Source organism: Aricia agestis, chromosome 10 (assembly GCF_905147365.1).
Source record: "Aricia agestis chromosome 10, ilAriAges1.1, whole genome shotgun sequence".
NCBI classification, from domain to species: Eukaryota; Metazoa; Arthropoda; class Insecta; order Lepidoptera; family Lycaenidae; genus Aricia; species Aricia agestis.
In genome coordinates, this window is record NC_056415.1 from 653,427 (window position 1) to 671,053 (window position 17,627).

General features: G+C 32.5%; 1 long non-coding RNA gene across 1 annotated transcript; it reads right to left on the bottom strand.

Annotated features, from left to right (window-relative positions):
- Positions 1-626: 626 nt before the first annotated feature.
- On the bottom strand, positions 627-16,962 carry LOC121731316. The gene is made up of 3 exons (XR_006036208.1): positions 16,952-16,962; positions 6,604-6,607; positions 627-689 (listed from the first exon to the last, which is right to left on the bottom strand). It is a non-coding gene; the product is annotated as an uncharacterized LOC121731316 (long non-coding RNA).
- Positions 16,963-17,627: the final 665 nt, after the last annotated feature.

A 17,627-nucleotide genomic window follows, 5' to 3' on the forward strand; every position in this document is an offset into this window, starting at 1 on the left:
ATTGTTCTATACCCCATCGAAAAGTGGGCTAAATACGGGAAAGAATGGGATGATGTGGGGTAAATACGGGAAAGAATGGGATGATGTGGGGTAAATACCGGAAAGAATGGGAAATGTGGGGTGAATTCGGAATCTTCTCGCGGGTTATATTCTCAATAACGTAAATTTACGTCGATGTTTACGATTCCTCTCGCGATAAGGGCCGTTAAAATCGTCTTGAATCTTTTGTAAGTGGCTTTATTCTGATACTTTTACGGGCCGTGATATTTCGCTCCTGATAAGGTGTGATTTTTGATGACGATTTTATTCTGAGATTATGTGGGCAACTTGTGGATATAACTACGGAACCCTAAAAAGCGTCCCTGGCCTAGTGGATAGACATTAATTGGTTCGCACTCGAGAGGGTGCAGGTTTGATCCCAGCTAGAGGCGTGTACCAATGAGTCATTTTCAGATGTGAAGTACATAATATGGATGCTCGTACGGTGAAGGAACTCGCATCGTGAGAAAACCCGCATGTGGTTGGTCATAGACGTATTAATCTTTTCAATCTTCTGGACTAGGTAGGCTATGTAGCGAGAATGCCGTATGTGCTCGGGCTTCCATACATTTAAATATTATCATGTCCCAGGAACTACTGACAGTATTTAAAGAGTGCTTACTTTGCTCGGACAATACTGTACAAACCAACTAGAGTGGATGCAAAAGCACGAGTTTTTGTGGGTATATGTCAGGACTCAGGAGTCAAGACACGTCGAAGACCACTACATTGATTTTATCTTAGAAACTTAGAAAACATCAATAGCGCGATATAGGATTGTGGCGTGGCTGTAGATTCACCTCAAACTGGACAACTGTTAGTATCTACGAGTATGGCAAATCCATGAGTAATTCTTGAATGCTTGCTAGGTTGCATTTCTAAAATAGCTAACTCCTTAGTGTCTAAACACACCATGCCAAAGTTCCGCGGCGGAAGTTCGGCATGATTACGTCAGCAATGTCAAACGCATACAACATAACGCGACGGAATTTCGGCATGGTGTGTCATCAGTAATTTAAAATACATTGCAGGCGGAAACATGCTAAACTTCCGCCGCGGAACTTCGGCTTGGTGTGTTTAGACACTTATGGCCGATTTACACGGGTGACTAAAGCCGCACGATTTACGCCGCACGGCGAAAATCGACCGTCTAAATGGCAATTCGACTACGCCGCATGCAGCTTAAGTCGCAAGCCCCAAAGTCATGCGGCCAGTGACTAAAATCGACCGTGCAAACGCTCAGTCGTAAGCGATCGCTTGCTGCGAATACTACCGTCGACTGGTGACTTGCCGGGTGACTAAAATCGACCCGTTAGTCACCCGTGTAAATGGGGTTGCGATTTGACTTGGACAGGCGATTCGACTGGTGACTTGCCGGGTGACTAAAATCGACCCGTTAGTCACCCGTGTAAATGGGGTGGCGATTCGACTTGGACAGGCGATTCGACTGGTGACTTGCCGGGTGACTAAAATCGACCCGTAAGTCACCCGTGTAAATCGACCATTAAACACCGCGCCGCCGGCGACGACGTGATCGCACTCTTTTTTACTGCGTAGCGAACCGCGTAGTAAACCTGTATTTCAGTAGTGCCGCTGTTTCTTCACTCATGCCGGCACTCCTGGAATGTCGCCCTTTGTTTGTTTCTGCTTTTAAAAACAAGTTACTTTTTAAGTTTATTTTTGCGGTTTCAAAATTGTCCCTGGTATTATAACGTCCCAGTAAATAAAAGGGCGATATTAAAAACATTTACATTTTGAATCGAATCTTTCCTTTGCATATCGGAATAGGCGCAAACCTTTATTGTCATCGCATAAAATACACTTTATTACCATTTTATTATTCAGTTTTACGGCTTATTATATTTTGTTTACAGGCGATACCGCTTCAGGTGTGAGCTATAAAATGTTAAGAGGAGTCCACACCACCCTTTTTTCCATACAAACGTTGTCCCCTGTTTCCTCCCTGGATAATGCTAGTAGAGTTATAATTTTTTTCCTGAATATCTACGGCCACTAATACAATGTCCCTATGTTTTCTTTTTTTTTTCATAATTTAATTATTAAATAATATAATTTATTAATAAGAAAATTATGAACGTTCAAAAACCCAAAAAAAAGGCCAGATTTTCCGCTGTGTTCAAACGTCCAGAAAACAGATTTGGCTAGATTATACAAAAAAAAGCAAAACATAGGAACACAGCTCAAGCCTTTTTTTAATCTTTAATGAAAAAAGTACTTAAATCGGTTAAGTTTTGGAGAAGGAATCAGGGGATAACGAATCGTTGATTTTCTGGATTTTCTGCAGTTGTCTCTATCGCGTTCTGCGGTATAGGCTTGAGGTAAGGGAGACAGCTATAGATATTACACGTACTTTTTTTTCATTTCTCTAGCCCCTGGTGTATCCTCTTAAATGCGACGAACACAGATGGCTATAGCTATGAATACGGCGGTACCGGGTACAAGAATGTTTTTGCGGCTTTAAGGAGTGAGCACACTGAGACGGGCCGTGCGATGCGCCCGGCACGCTGAGCCCCGGGCTCAGCGTGCCGGGCGCATCGCAAAAATCCGCCTCCATACAATTTGTATGGAAGCGAATGCGCGTATCGCACACTGTGTCGGGGTGCATCGGCGCGGATTTTTGCTCGGCGGATTTCCGTTAATGCGACACGGCCCAACAAAACCGCTGCGCCCCGGCAAGACCCGCTGCGCCCCGGCAACAGTGTGCTATAGCAAGCGGCGCGCGGATGTGATGCGATGCGGCCCGGCAAGCCTCGGCTCAAAATCCGTCAATGCGTTGCGCGCCGACCCGCCCCGACACGCCCCGGCACAGTGAGCGTTAAAATCCGTCATTGCGATGCGACCCGACCCGGCAATTATAGTGTGCTATAGCGCATTTTGCGCTGCGCTGCGCCCGAATATGGATAATGGTAGGTGAAATTTAGTATACTAAACCACTTTTTGATCCCTTCTAAACTTTATAAATTTCAAAAACCTTAAAACTTAAAAAATACTCTTTGCCAAAAATTTTATATTCATTTGATTAACAAGATACTTTTGCATTAAGGACACTAATTAACTGGAAGTTGATACCAGGACAAAAAATAACGAAAATCGAGCAATCGGGTCACGCGCGACTAATGATTTCGAAGTAAGGATGGGCTCTTAAGAAAAACTGTATTCAAAAGTGTGATTGTGTAAACAATTAATGGTTGAATTTTAGGCATATTTTGAAAACAGGTTTGAAGTATATAATACTACTATATTATACCAGATGACCCAGTGAACCTATTACCTCCCTCTGCCTGACTGTCGTGTATTTATCTTGTGTTGCTGACGAGTGATGGTAGATTGACAATTGATATTGAGGGCCAAGTTCCGGCAGACCCAGCTGTAGAGCACAGTCGGGGTCATTTTAATGCGAAACGTGGCCTGCCCTTCCTACAGTATCACTCTCGCCATATTGAAATCGCTCGACTTTGCCATTTATTTGACTCGTATAATTATTATTCCAACAACGTCCGTATGTAAAGTATTACTTTGGCAAAGTTTAGTGATTTCTGTAACATCCCGATTTATCTTTGATGATTTTAGCGAGAGTTTGTGCCAGGAATATCGATCTGAAAAGTAGCTGACGGTTAATTTTTTACATTATCAGTTTATAAAATTTATTTTTTTAGGGTTCCGTAGCCAAATGGCAAAAAACGGAACCCTTATAGATTTGTCATGTCTGTCTGTCTGTCCGTCCGTATGTCACAGCCACTTTTCTCCGAAACTATAAGAGTTATACTATTGAAACTTGGTAAGTAGATGTAATCTGTTAACCGCATTAAGATTTTGATACAAAAATGGAAAAAATATTAAAAATTTTAGGGGTCCCCATAGGTACAACTGAAACAAAAAAAAGCATCATCATTTTCATCTAAGCTATGCGTGTGGGGTATCTATGGATAGGTCTTGAAAAATCATAGTGAGGTTTTTGATATAATTTTTTTCTAACCTGAATAGTTTGCGAGAGAGACTCTTCCAAAGTGGTAAAATGTGTGCCCCCCCCCCCCTCTAACTTCTAAAGTAGGGGCATGATAAGTCTAAAAAAAATATATGTTGTACATTACTATAAAAACTACCAACGAAAATTGGTTTGAACGAAATCTATCAAGTAGTTTTTTTTTTACATGTCATAAATGATAAACCTTAAGGGCCTGTTTCACCACTTCCTGATAAGGCTATCCACCACTTAACTTGACAGATAGAGTATGGAGAATCTGTCATATAAGCCTATCCTTATATATCTGTTTCACCACTTCCTGATAAGGCTATCCACCACTTAACTTGACAGATAGAGTATGGAGAATCTGTCATATAAGCCTATCCTTATATATCTGTTTCACCACTTCCTGATAAGGCTATCCACCACTTAACTTGACAGATAGAGTATGGAGAATCTGTCATATAAGCCTATCCTTATATATCTGTTTCACCACTTCCTGATAAGGCTATCTACCACTTAACTTGACAGATAGAGTATGGAGAATCTGTCATATAAGCCTATCCTTATATATCTGTTTCACCACTTCCTGATAAGGCTATCTACCACTTAACTTGACAGATAGAGTATGGAGAATCTGTCATATAAGCCTATCCTTATATATCTGTTTCACCACTTCCTGATAAGGCTATCCACCACTTAACTTGACAGATAGAGTATGGAGAATCTGTCATATAAGCCTATCCTTATATATCTGTTTCACCACTTCCTGATAAGGCTATCCACCACTTAACTTGACAGATAGAGTATGGAGAATCTGTCATATAAGCCTATCCTTATATATCTGTTTCACCACTTCCTGATAAGGCTATCTACCACTTAACTTGACAGATAGAGTATGGAGAATCTGTCATATAAGCCTATCCTTATATATCTGTTTCACCACTTCCTGATAAGGCTATCTACCACTTAACTTGACAGATAGAGTATGGAGAATCTGTCATATAAGCCTATCCTTATATATCACCACTTCCTTATCAGGAAGTGGTGAAACAGGCCCTGAATAAACTTTCATTAAATCAACTGAAACAAAAATAAATCAAAACCCTTTTAATTTCATAAAAATAAACCTTATTGCTACTGCGGAACCCTTCATGGGCGAGTCCAACTCGCACTTGGCCGGTTTTTCTATAACTTAAATACTATAGGAAAGTTTAAACATCCATACTATAAATGCGAAATATATATTATAAATATGAAAGTGTCTGTCTGTCTGTCGGTCTGTTAACTCTTCACACCCAAACTGCTTACACTGCCTAAGGAATTCCGCTGTTTTTTTTTTGCTGAAATTTGGTATGGAGATACTTCAGGTCCCGAGAAATATAATACTTTTCATCCCGAAAAAATGTACGGTTCCCGCGCGATAAACGAATTTTGGCGCAACGGAGTTGCGGGCGTCATCTAGTTATCTATAAATTAAATAAAAGAAAAAAAAACATCTGAAAAATAAAACTTTTAACTTTGAAGAGCTAACTTTACAACACAAGACTGAATTACTACGCCATCTATAAAAGCATTTCTACTTTACTTCGGAATAGTTAAAAGTGCCATCTGTGAGGCTTTTCCGATAGCTGACAAGGCAACAGTCTCTTAAAAACTCGTTCTATCTTTGTTTTAGCTTCGTGTTCTATAACATTGCTTCAATCGCTATCTATGGGCATTCACTGATAGCTGGGAGGGCAACAGTTTCACCTAAACTTAGAAATTTACCTTTTTTATTCCCTTGCCGTATTAGCTGTATGAACCATTTCTGCTTTTCTGTTACCGTGGCTTCAACGCCATCTTTATTTTTTGTTCATAATTAAAAATACGTTTCTAACATACTCAGTGTTTACCATTTATTTCAACAGGTGGCGAAAGATAGTATGAAATTTTAAACCCAAGAAACATTTTGTATAGGAAAAACAAAGCAAACAAATCAAAGTACTGGCTAAGTAGAACCCTATTTTGTAGTATCTAGTAGTTTTTGATCGTTCTATAATTATCTACCAAGGGCCTGTAATGCATTTTTGATTATTATTTTTTTAAAATAGCAAAATATTTGCTAACGGTTGAAATATATAATATTTTTACCTTGGTTTATTGCTCGCACCGGTAAAAGTGGTAAATACAGGTACTGCATACTTAACAAAAACAAGGCACATTAATTACAAAATATACATTATCATCTTCTTGCCTATAATAGATATTTGAGCCCTAACAAACACTTTACGAAGATCAAAATGAATAAATTATATTTAATTGAGATAGACCAATATAGGGTGCGTACGAACTAAGCGACACACAAAACAATAGATTCTAATGTTATAAATAACAGAGATTATTATCTATGCTCTATGTGATATATTTTCATAATAAAGCTAGTACGGGAGCCCTAGAACAATTTTTTTTGTGATTTTTTGTGAGTAGCTGGATACATTTTGTTAAGACGAACAACATTTTTATTTTCGAAAAATCTCGAAAGTACCTAGTTAACGGAGATAGAAAGGATTTCATACTTTGACTTGATGGTCCTAAACTAACCTAACCTAACCTAACCTACCAATATACAAAAAATCAGCTGGTTAGGTTTCCGTTTTAGGATTCTGTAATCAACAAACCTTGGTTGACTGTTAGTAATCACAAAAGAAATGTTCTTGGGCTCCCTCACTATACTGCATTGCTCGCCTAAAAGAATATCCTGTAAGAGCCTTAAATTTAGCGAAAATAAAGGTATCCTTATAAATTAGAATCCCTGACGTCATTCCTACAGTTTAATCCTCTTGTGGACTTTTTTTTACGAAAATCGGTTTAGATATTATTTCGTATGCATTTTACGAATACAATTTTCACTTTGATTATTGTATATTTGAATTTTGAAGATAATAATCTAACATTTTGAAAAATCTAACATCTTAACATGCAACATTAAGGGACTGTTTCACCACTTCCTGATAAGTGACAAATAGGCTATCCACCAATTAACTTGACAGATCGAGTATGGAGAATTTGTCAAAAAAGTTGTGAATAGCCTATTTGGCACTTTATCAGGTAGTGGTGAAACAGGCTCTTAATACAATAATTATTATTATTATGGTCAAAAACTTGAGGGCTGCCTTTTTATGCCGCCTTGTCTGTTGAGCAAATATCTTGTCCCTTTATAAATTAGAATCTATATTGTCATAATGTCTAATGTTTTCTGCCTTAGGCCCTGAAGTATCTTAGTGCTCAAGTGTACGCTAGGTTTTGTGTGCCCCCAGGAATTAATTAGAACCTAATTGGATGATTAAAATTAAATCCCCGTCCAATATACTATTCCCTTACGACTTGAACATAATAGATCGATACTATGAGAATAATTGAGATAGTATCAAGCCTTCCTTTAAGTTTATAGTAGGTATATATTATTTTATAATAATATGTTTAGCAGAGTCACGTGATAGTACCGATATTATATTAAATTAATAAACTGTAATTCTTAGGTTATGTTTAAAAACTAAAAAGCAGTAGTAAATATTGGTTACATTAAACATATGAATTTTAGGATACAATACGATTTTTAGGATGCAATATACAGATACATAATATCTGACTGGTGCCTATGACTAATATAAAGTCGCACAATATAATATCAGAAAGAGTTTGATTTCTATCGATGTGTTGTAACCGTAATAAAAAAAAAACTGTAAAAGCAATCTCCATGCCAACAATTTGTAATATCGTTATTTATGAGATTCTTGCGAGCACGAGGGTAAACTAATCTCCTGAAATCTTTTAAGAGAACGCACCCAAACTATATCACTTTTAGGAGAGCGGGAAGCTTTTTTTCCTGAGATGTAAAGCTTACAATATCTACAGAAAGCGATATAGAAAGGATTCCTCTACATTCATAGTGTTAAAATTTTCAATCCAAACGATCAATAAAATTTCACAATAATACAATTAATACAAATTTTTTTTCGTGCTATATATTTATGTTCATTCGCTCGGAGCTAAATATTGCTGAATAGCAACTCTAAACGATGCAATTAAAAATATGGTGCAATAAAAATTAAACTAGCTCAAACGTTATTTAAATCATAGCACAATCTTCAATATAAATTCGTAATATTGGGCAATAAAATTGATCGTCTAGGGACCGCCTTATAGGATAACTATTTTTACAGAATTTGGTAAACGTCATAGAGCTACGATTGGCCGTCGAGTGGAGGGATAAACTAGCAACCAATCACGTAGTTAGGGCACGTTCCCTAAGCCTCAGTCAACACCACCACCCGGCTCGGCCGATTAGACGCCTGCCCCGCAAATACGCATTAGATGTTATCATTGATAATTTGGTCATAGTATTGAACCATCGAAGAAATTGATTCATAGACGGACGGACTAACGTCATACGTTCGACTTTGTAATAATTAGGGCGAGCAAAGAGAGCCCTAGTATATAATACAACCTGAGCACTTTTGTGGCACACTTTACGGAAAAACTATCACGCCTATCGATTTGTGCTGATTCTGTGTGTGGAACATGCAAATAAATAAATTTATCCAACGATCAAGGATATTTTTGAAAATCTGCTGTCAAAATTTGCTATCAGATTCTGGTAGACCTATAATTACAATATTTTAATACGCTAGACGGCCGCGGCAGCACGGCAAAACTTTTTGTTTACTGTCTATGCAGACCATAAAGTTAATGTACCTAGCGGAATAGAGAAACAAAGGCCTGAGCAAGAGAGATGTCACTATCAGTAACACTGCGTGGTAAAAAGAGACGTGTGATACATGACAGCAGCACTCTTTTTTGACGTCCAGTCGGCACGTTGACAATTTAATCTCATAGAATTCATGTTCAATCATGCTTGTGTAAGTGTATGCGTACACATATTTTTCACACAGATGAAAACCTGCAATTTCGGTCACGTTTGACAGCTCGAGATTGTTGCTCTATTCCGCTAGGTATATTAACTTTATGATGCAGACAGTAAACAAAAAGTTTTGTTCGACGTTGACAACGTTTCTGTCAATATTCTGATATGACGTGTGCAACATGTCGAATTTTAGTCGGATTATTTTACCGTATATGCTAGTAGTGCCCTCTGCTCCGACTTTTGCGTATTATTCCCTATTCATTAAAATATTAATTAATTCCTTCATCTCTCAGCAGTCTATACCTGCCTATACAATAACGTCTCCTGTTAAAGTGGAAGATTTTGATTTATTAACGAAGGTTCTTAAGGAGAAGGGTTGGAAACCTGTCGCTCAATTGAATAACAAAATGTATCGTTTATTTATTTATGTAACTGATTATAATTACAAAACTTAATAACTACACCTGATTTTAATAATCAAAAGATAATTACCCGTTTGCCAAACCAAACATGCTTATTATGCTGTATAAATATAAGCTTCGTTATTATGATAGTGTTATGATTTACGTAATTCAGTACTTAGTTTATTGTTTTTAGAATACTAAATTATTGTAACTTAACTATTTTAGACTAAATTAGATGGTAGTTTTAATATTTAAATCTGGCCACACTGACAACGTGCAATCCCAAGGCTACGTTCGCTTCACTTGGAGTGGGGGTTGACGGGTAAAAATTGTGTATAAATACCCCAAGAGCGCAGTATGATGCGAATTTTGACGGAAGAACAATTGTAAGAGGAATCTCTGCCCGAAAGTGTACCACTGTATAATATTGTAGAATAAATGTATTTGAAAGTCATCATGCAGTTTCTTATCATCTCAGAAGAGGGAGAAAAATCCAGGTACGCTCACTTTATATTCACTTATTATTAAATTTCTTAACTGGGATTAAATATCTTTATTTCTCATAAGTGTAACGATGCTCCCAGATAAGAAATCTGAAAAGTAATAGTAGTAAAAGAGTTATCTAATGATAGCATACAATGATTTGAAATATTCACATACAATTAATATGAAAAGAATGTAGGGTACTTTTAAAATATTTTTCAAAAGTATGTTAACAGCTGAAAGTATCATGAAGGTGCAATCGCCATACAAATATATATTATTAGCTGTGTTCTGAAAGTCGATGTAGATGTTGCGTACATTGAGGTAAATCGTTTTAAAGTGCAGCATCTTCGTATAACAAACTTCTTTAACAATAGTAATTAGTACGCGGTGAGTATAATTGGTATGTCCTATCTATTTTTCTTTTGTGTAGTTGATGTTTCTTTGTAAAGTGTGTTTATTTAAATTGAGCCGACAGTTATTATGAAATGATTTTTACTGTAATGAAATAATTTTGTTTTCGATAATTTTAGATTATCAAATGTGAAATTTTTATATGAAAAATTAATTTGTGCATTCGAGAGTTATATCTTATAATGAAGATGAGATGTTTTAATTTACTTGAGTATTAGAGTATCTGAGATTTTTACAAGTAATATAAAATTATTTAATTCAGTCATTATTACTTTGCAACAAGAGGTATTTGAAAAATACGTTGCGGAGTAGAAAGAACTCGATACACGTAACAATCACGCACCACACACATAATACCTTCCACTTGGTCGAGGCTACTCTTCGACAGTGAATTTAACATTACACATTTCACTTGGTCGAGGCAACTCTTCGACAGTGAATTTAACATAACATTTTGACATCATTACACATTTCACTTGGTCGAGGCAACTCTTCGACAGTGAGTTAAGATTACATTTTAACATGCATCATTACACATTTCACTTGGTCGAGGCAACTCTTCGACAGTGAATTTAACATAACATTTTGACATCATTACACATTTCACTTGGTCGAGGCAACTCTTCGACAGTGAGTTAAGATTACATTTTAACATGCATCATTACACATTTCACTTGGTCGAGGCAACTCTTCGACAGTGAATTTAACATTACATTTTAACATCACTATAAATTTCAATTGGTTGAGGCAACTCTTCGACAGTGAGTTAAGATTACATTTTAACATGCATCATTCATTATACATGTCACTTGGTCGAGGCTACTCTTCGACAGTGCACACCACATGTAGTTCACATTTGGACTGCTTATAGCTGCAATTATACACAATTCGCATTACACTACTCCAATATAACTTTTATTTTTATGAATAGCAAAGAGCCTACATAATATGGAAGTTGATAAAATATCCTTTTTATTACAAGATTTCAAAACGCCAAAAAGAATATTCATAACTAGTATTTTTTTTAGTGATGTGCAAGATTTTAGCTAATATATATTATCTATGATGTATTATGTAAATATTTGGTATAGAATTACTTAACTAATTGTTTGTTCAATAAAAGAAATGAAATAATTAATAATGACTTGAATGGTTGGACATGATCAAGTATTTTGCTTGGAAAGATAACCAAACAAGTAATATAGATAAATCGAACAACGATATCAAAATACTAATGCGTCCTAAGGCACACTGCTCTCAGATGAGTGAGCTCACTCTTTTCGAGAGTGATACATTTTCGCGCTAACGATTGTATGGAATGCCTTTTCTAACATTCTAATTCTATGAAATAGAAATGGTTTATGCTAATATGATAGTATGAGATCTGTTTATTGCAGTTTATCCTTTTTATTGTCAATTTCAAGGGGTCGATTCAATAACTAGATCATTTTTGTTTTCATGAATGCTCTGGAGTGAACCATTGATTAAAGTTGCTATGGAGTGCAATATTGATTAAAGTTGCTATGGAGTGGACCACTGATCAAAGTTGCTGTGGAGTGAACCACTGATCAAAGTCGCTGTGGAGTGAACCACTGATCAAAGTCGCTGTGGAGTGAACCACTGATCAAAGTCGCTGTGGAGTGAACCACTGATCAAAGTTAATAGAATGAACGATTCAGAAAACCCAAAGGTATGTGCACTGAAAATTTTAAACCCAATTTCAACAGTATCATTTTCTTATTAAGAACTGTGGGTGAACCACTGATTAAAGTAATAAAGTTTCTATTAAAAGTTTTGTTTTAAATGAAATTTGGATTAAATGAAATTTGGATTAAATGAAATTTGGATTAAATGAAATTTGGATTAAATGAAATTTGGATTAAATGAAATTTGGATTAAATGAAATTTGGATTAAATGAAATTTGGATTAAATGAAATTTTGATTAAATGAAATTTGGATTAAATGAAATTTGGATTAAATGAAATTTGGATTAAATGAAATTTGGATTAAATGAAATTTGGATTAAATGAAATTTGGATTAAATGAAATTTGGATTAAATGAAATTTGGATTAAATGAAATTTGGATTAAATGAAATTTGGATTAAATGAAATTTGGATTAAATGAAATAATTAAGTGAAATTTGAATTAAATGAAATTTGGAATAAATGAAATTTGGAAAAAATGAAATTTGGAAAAAATGAAATTTGCAATAAATGAAATTTGGATGAAATGAAATTTGGATTAAATGAAATTTGGATTAAATAAAATTTGGATGAAATGAAATTTGGATGAAATGAAATTTGGATAAAATGAAATTTGAATTAAATGAAATTTGAATGAAACGAAATTTGAATTAAACGAAATTTGAATTAAACGAAATTTGAATTAAACGAAATATGAATTAAACGAAATTTGAATTAAACGAAATTTGAATTAAACGAAATTTGAATTAAACGAAATTTGAATAAAACGAAATTTGAATAAAACGAAATTTGAATAAAACGAAATTTGAATAAAATGAAATTTGAATACAATGAAATTTGAATAAAATGAAATTTGAATAAAATGAAATTTGAATTAAAATAATATAAAATTGGAATGAATGAAATTTGGATTTAGATGGGTTAAACAAAATTTAGTGAATTAGATTAAATGAAATTTATTGAATTATTAATGAAATTTATTGAATTATTAATGAAATTTATTGAATTATTAATGAAATTTATTGAATTTTTAATGAAATTTATTGAATTATTAATGAAATTTATTGAATTATTAAATGAAATTTATTGAATTATTAAATGAAATTTATTGAATAACTAAATGAAATTTATTGAATAATTAAATGAAATTTATTGAATAATTAAATGAAATTTATTGAATTATTAAATGAAATTTATTGAATAACTAAATGAAATTTATTGAATAATTAAATGAAATTTATTGAATAATTAAATGAAATTTATTGAATAATTAAATGAAATTTATTGAATAATTAAATGAAATTTATTGAATTATTAAATGAAATTTATTGAATTATTAAATGAAATTTATTGAATTATTAAATGAAATTTATTGAATTATTAAATGAAATTTATTGAATTATTAAATGAAATTTATTGAATTATTAAATGAAATTTATTGAATTATTAAATGAAATTTATTGAATTATTAAATGAAATTTATTGAATTATTAAATGAAATTTATTGAATTATTAAATGAAATTTATTGAATTAATGAAATTTATTGAATTATTAATGAAATTTATTGAATTATTAATGAAATTTATTGAATTATTAAATGAAATTTATTGAATTATTAAATGAATTTTTTTGAATTATTAAATGAAATTTATTGAATTATTAAATGAAATTTATTGAATTATTAAATGAAATTTATTGAATTATTAAATGAAATTTATTGAATTATTAAATGAAATTTATTGAATTGTTAAATGAAATTTATTGAATTGTTAAATGAAATTTTTGAATTAATAAATGAAATTTTTGAATTGTTAAATGAAATTTATTGAATTGTTAAATGAAATTTATTGAATTGTTAAATGAAATTTATTGAATTGTTAAATGAAATTTATTGAATTGTTAAATGGAATTTATTGAATTGTTAAATCGAATTTATTGAATTGTTAAATGGAATTTATTGAATTGTTAAATGGAATTTATTGAATTGTTAAATGGAATTTATTGAATTGTTAAATGGAATTTATTGAATTTGATTAAGTGAAATTTATTGAATTTGATTAAGTGAAATTTAGTGAATTCAATTAAGTGAAATTGAGTGAAATGGATTGAATTGAGATTTTAGACTGGAGTTGACTGAAATGGAAAAAAGTGTCTATACATTCTGCCTTTCTAGAGGCGTACAAAACTTTCGAAGCGGTGATAGTTTTTGAAATTCGACACGTGTTTCTTAACATTCTTGGCTACTGAACCATGTTAAGGTTCTTAAATTCGTTTTAAATAGATGTCAAGTCTTTACTGGGGCTTAAATAATTTGAATTTATTTCCTGAAAGAATGGTTCGTGCATTTGCTCCTACTAAAAATTGGTATTCAGAATGTTTTTGTTAGAAATTAAGAAACGCTGCAGTGAATATCCAATATTATTAATCCTGAAAGTTCAACATTCACCATGTCAATATTCGTGTCGCATCGTCACTCCTTGACTAGACTAGATAATAATGCATCTAGGTACATAGGTATAAATAAAAATTACTATGTTAAAGCACTTACTATGTTAAACATACAAAGCAATGGGCGTGACAGTTTTTCCATGTATCACAAAATGTAAAGATTGTAGAATATAGGTGTTAGGTACTATTATTGGGCTCGCTTCGCTCGCCCCGATTATAATTGCCAAAGTTATGTCAACTGCAAATAACACTTCTTTGTGATTGATAGCGTTAGGAGTGAGTGAATCTAATATATTATTATTAATTATTATGTGAAACTTTCTCGTGTCGGTGTTTGCTCGCAAGCTCCTCCAGAGCGCCTCAACCGATTTTAATGAAATTTTGTATGTACATTCGTTGGACCTGAGAATAGGTTTTTATCTGCTTTTTAAATATTGATACTAGAAATAATTTATACGGTAAAACGTTCGCCGGGTCAGCTAGTAGTTATATAAAGCAAAAGCTGAAAGAGACTAAGAAACTTCTTTGAGGTAAGCTAAACTTATTAAGCTATAACGATTAAGAATTATAATGTAACTCTACTCAAACATTTTTGTGTTTTAGATATTTATTATTTTTACATAATATTGTAATTTGTAGACAATTGGATGAACAATTTTTAAGCGAACTTTTTGCTTTACCTCGTAAACGGTAGTGTCATTGAAAGCAATCAGTTTTGCGATCTACAAAATCAAACGTTTTTTTGTCATATCCAGAAAAATGGCTACCACAAGATTCCTATCATCGATAGATCAAAGCACTGTAATGTTGTATTTCTGTTCTTATAAAACAAACTGTTCGCTTCTATTCGGTGGTATATAAAAATCGTATACCTAGTCAATAATTTTAAGATACCTATTTAAAAAAAAAAACTTCAAATTGTTATTACGAATAATACGGTAACAAAAAGACTACTGTTACTGATGTAAACAATTACTAAGTGAAGATTCGATCCGTTTAATTATATTTCCTTAAATCTACTTCGGACTATAAGTACATATTGAGAAGTTTAAAGGGGTTGGCTTATATTTCTGGTCCACACTTTTAGTATTTTACTTTTAAAATTGTCAAATTCTACTGCATTAGTATTTTACTTTTGATTAAATATAGATTTTTTATAACAGTCTGTCGTATAGTATTTTGGTTATTATTCGTTGAAATAGAATTAGCAAAGCTGCTATCGAAGTAGAATTTAATATGATTTGTCAATGGGATGTTTTTCTTTTAATTCAAGTTAAAGTTCCACGTGGTCGCTAGATTGAGTATTTGGTAGACAACAATCGATGATCCCAAATGTAAAACTAGACGCATTTATATTTTAAATTTTTAATGAATATGTAGAAAATAGTTAAGGTCAACTTGGGGAAGATCGGCAATCAGCATACTTTATTTGAATTGTATTAAACGTTCATTCGACACTCGGACGCTTTTCAAAATTTGGTTATGGCAAAATTTTGCCTACACATCAGGACGATATCTATTTTTAACCGACTTCCTTCATGTTAAATGGTTAATATTCTACTAATGTTACAAAATAAAAACGATAGCGATAGGTATCACAATTCTACAAGTAAAAAATACTTTTAAGTTTAAGGTCAAAACTCCTTTACTTAATTATTATTATTATTGTTGGTATTGTAGTTTTCTATTCTCCTTTGTAAGAGTTTGTTCCAAAGTTGCGGGCTTGTGGCCAAACAACTATTATTATTATTATTTCTGACAAGTTACTTATTTAAACTACTTAGTATTACTAAACTGGCCTAAAGTACTTAAGGGTCATGTGAGATTTAGATTAAAGACGAAGCAAAAACATAGAAATGACTCAACAACAACATTATAGTTTTATGCCTGATCTGGAGCTCGTGGAATCTAGATTTAAAACTATATGTTTAGAAATATAACCAAGTTAATCCCGAATTATTCGAGAACCGATAGAAAATTAGGCATGTATCACACTATCTCTGGTTTAGATGATTAGAAGAAAGTCATTTAAAATGATAATTAAATTATTCATTAATAATTCCGGTAATTTCTTGGTATTATTTAAAAATGTATCAATGCAGTCTGTGTTTTTATGATTATTAATAGTTAAGTTATATTTTTGCAGTGAATCTTAGTATTTGCCCTTGAACCTTTGCCTTTTGATTACCATAAGTTTATGTTGAACAAGATTTTATTTTAGAAAGAAGCATAGTTTATAAAATGCTGTACTATAACAATTGTTTCGAAAAATGTGATAAAGGCATTACATAAATAAGTATGCTCTTTACTGCAGAAAAGCTTAACATGAAGATGTCATGGTTTAAACAAATTTGTTAATTTTGGGTAGTCTTGTAAGTTAATAAAGTGTATAAAATATATTCCCATCTCCACATAAAATAAATTTTAAATTACTTGATATTTAAAAATGTAATTCAGTATATACTTTCCTGGGAATATGATGATTACTATTTGAAGTTCTATATAGATAATTTATTATACAGTTAGTTTTTTTTTTGGGAATATCAGATGATCACAGATCTATACAGATGCAAATGATAAATAAAATTAGAATCGGCTGAAGTGAAGTTCCATACTAGTAGCTTTAAAAGTAAAATTGGAAGACCAATAATTGTTAAAACTTCCAGAGGTTTATATCACCAGCGATTTTATTTTGTTTTGTTTCTTGTGTGAGATGTTATTAAGTATTTAAGCTTATTTTTAATATTGCCGTTTGTTTCTATTAAGTTTTTTGTGATATATAATTTTATTTTCTTGACACTCGAGTTATGTAATTTCTATTAAATGAATCGCAAAGATAATTATTCTAATGCGCTTTTGTGTAGTTCACAAATTCAGCATAAGTAACTAAAATTTTAGATAGTTGTACTTCTATAATACTGTAATTACCACATTTGTTTTTATTGTTTCAACAATGTTGGTTGATATAATTGCAAAGCAATTATTGTACAAAAATCTTATAAGTTATATTAGTTTTATTAATGTTTGTATATTGTAATATTAATTATTATATTATATTTTATCATTCTACACGGTTTGTAACAAAACAAATGAATTGTTTTTCTAAATGTAAAATTTAATTTGATATAAATAACAATAGGTTAGTTTATAGTGAAAATGTATAGATAACTAAAAATATGTTATATGTATTGCACCATTGATGATTGTTTTAAGAGTGCATCGGGACGCTGCACGTTGTCGG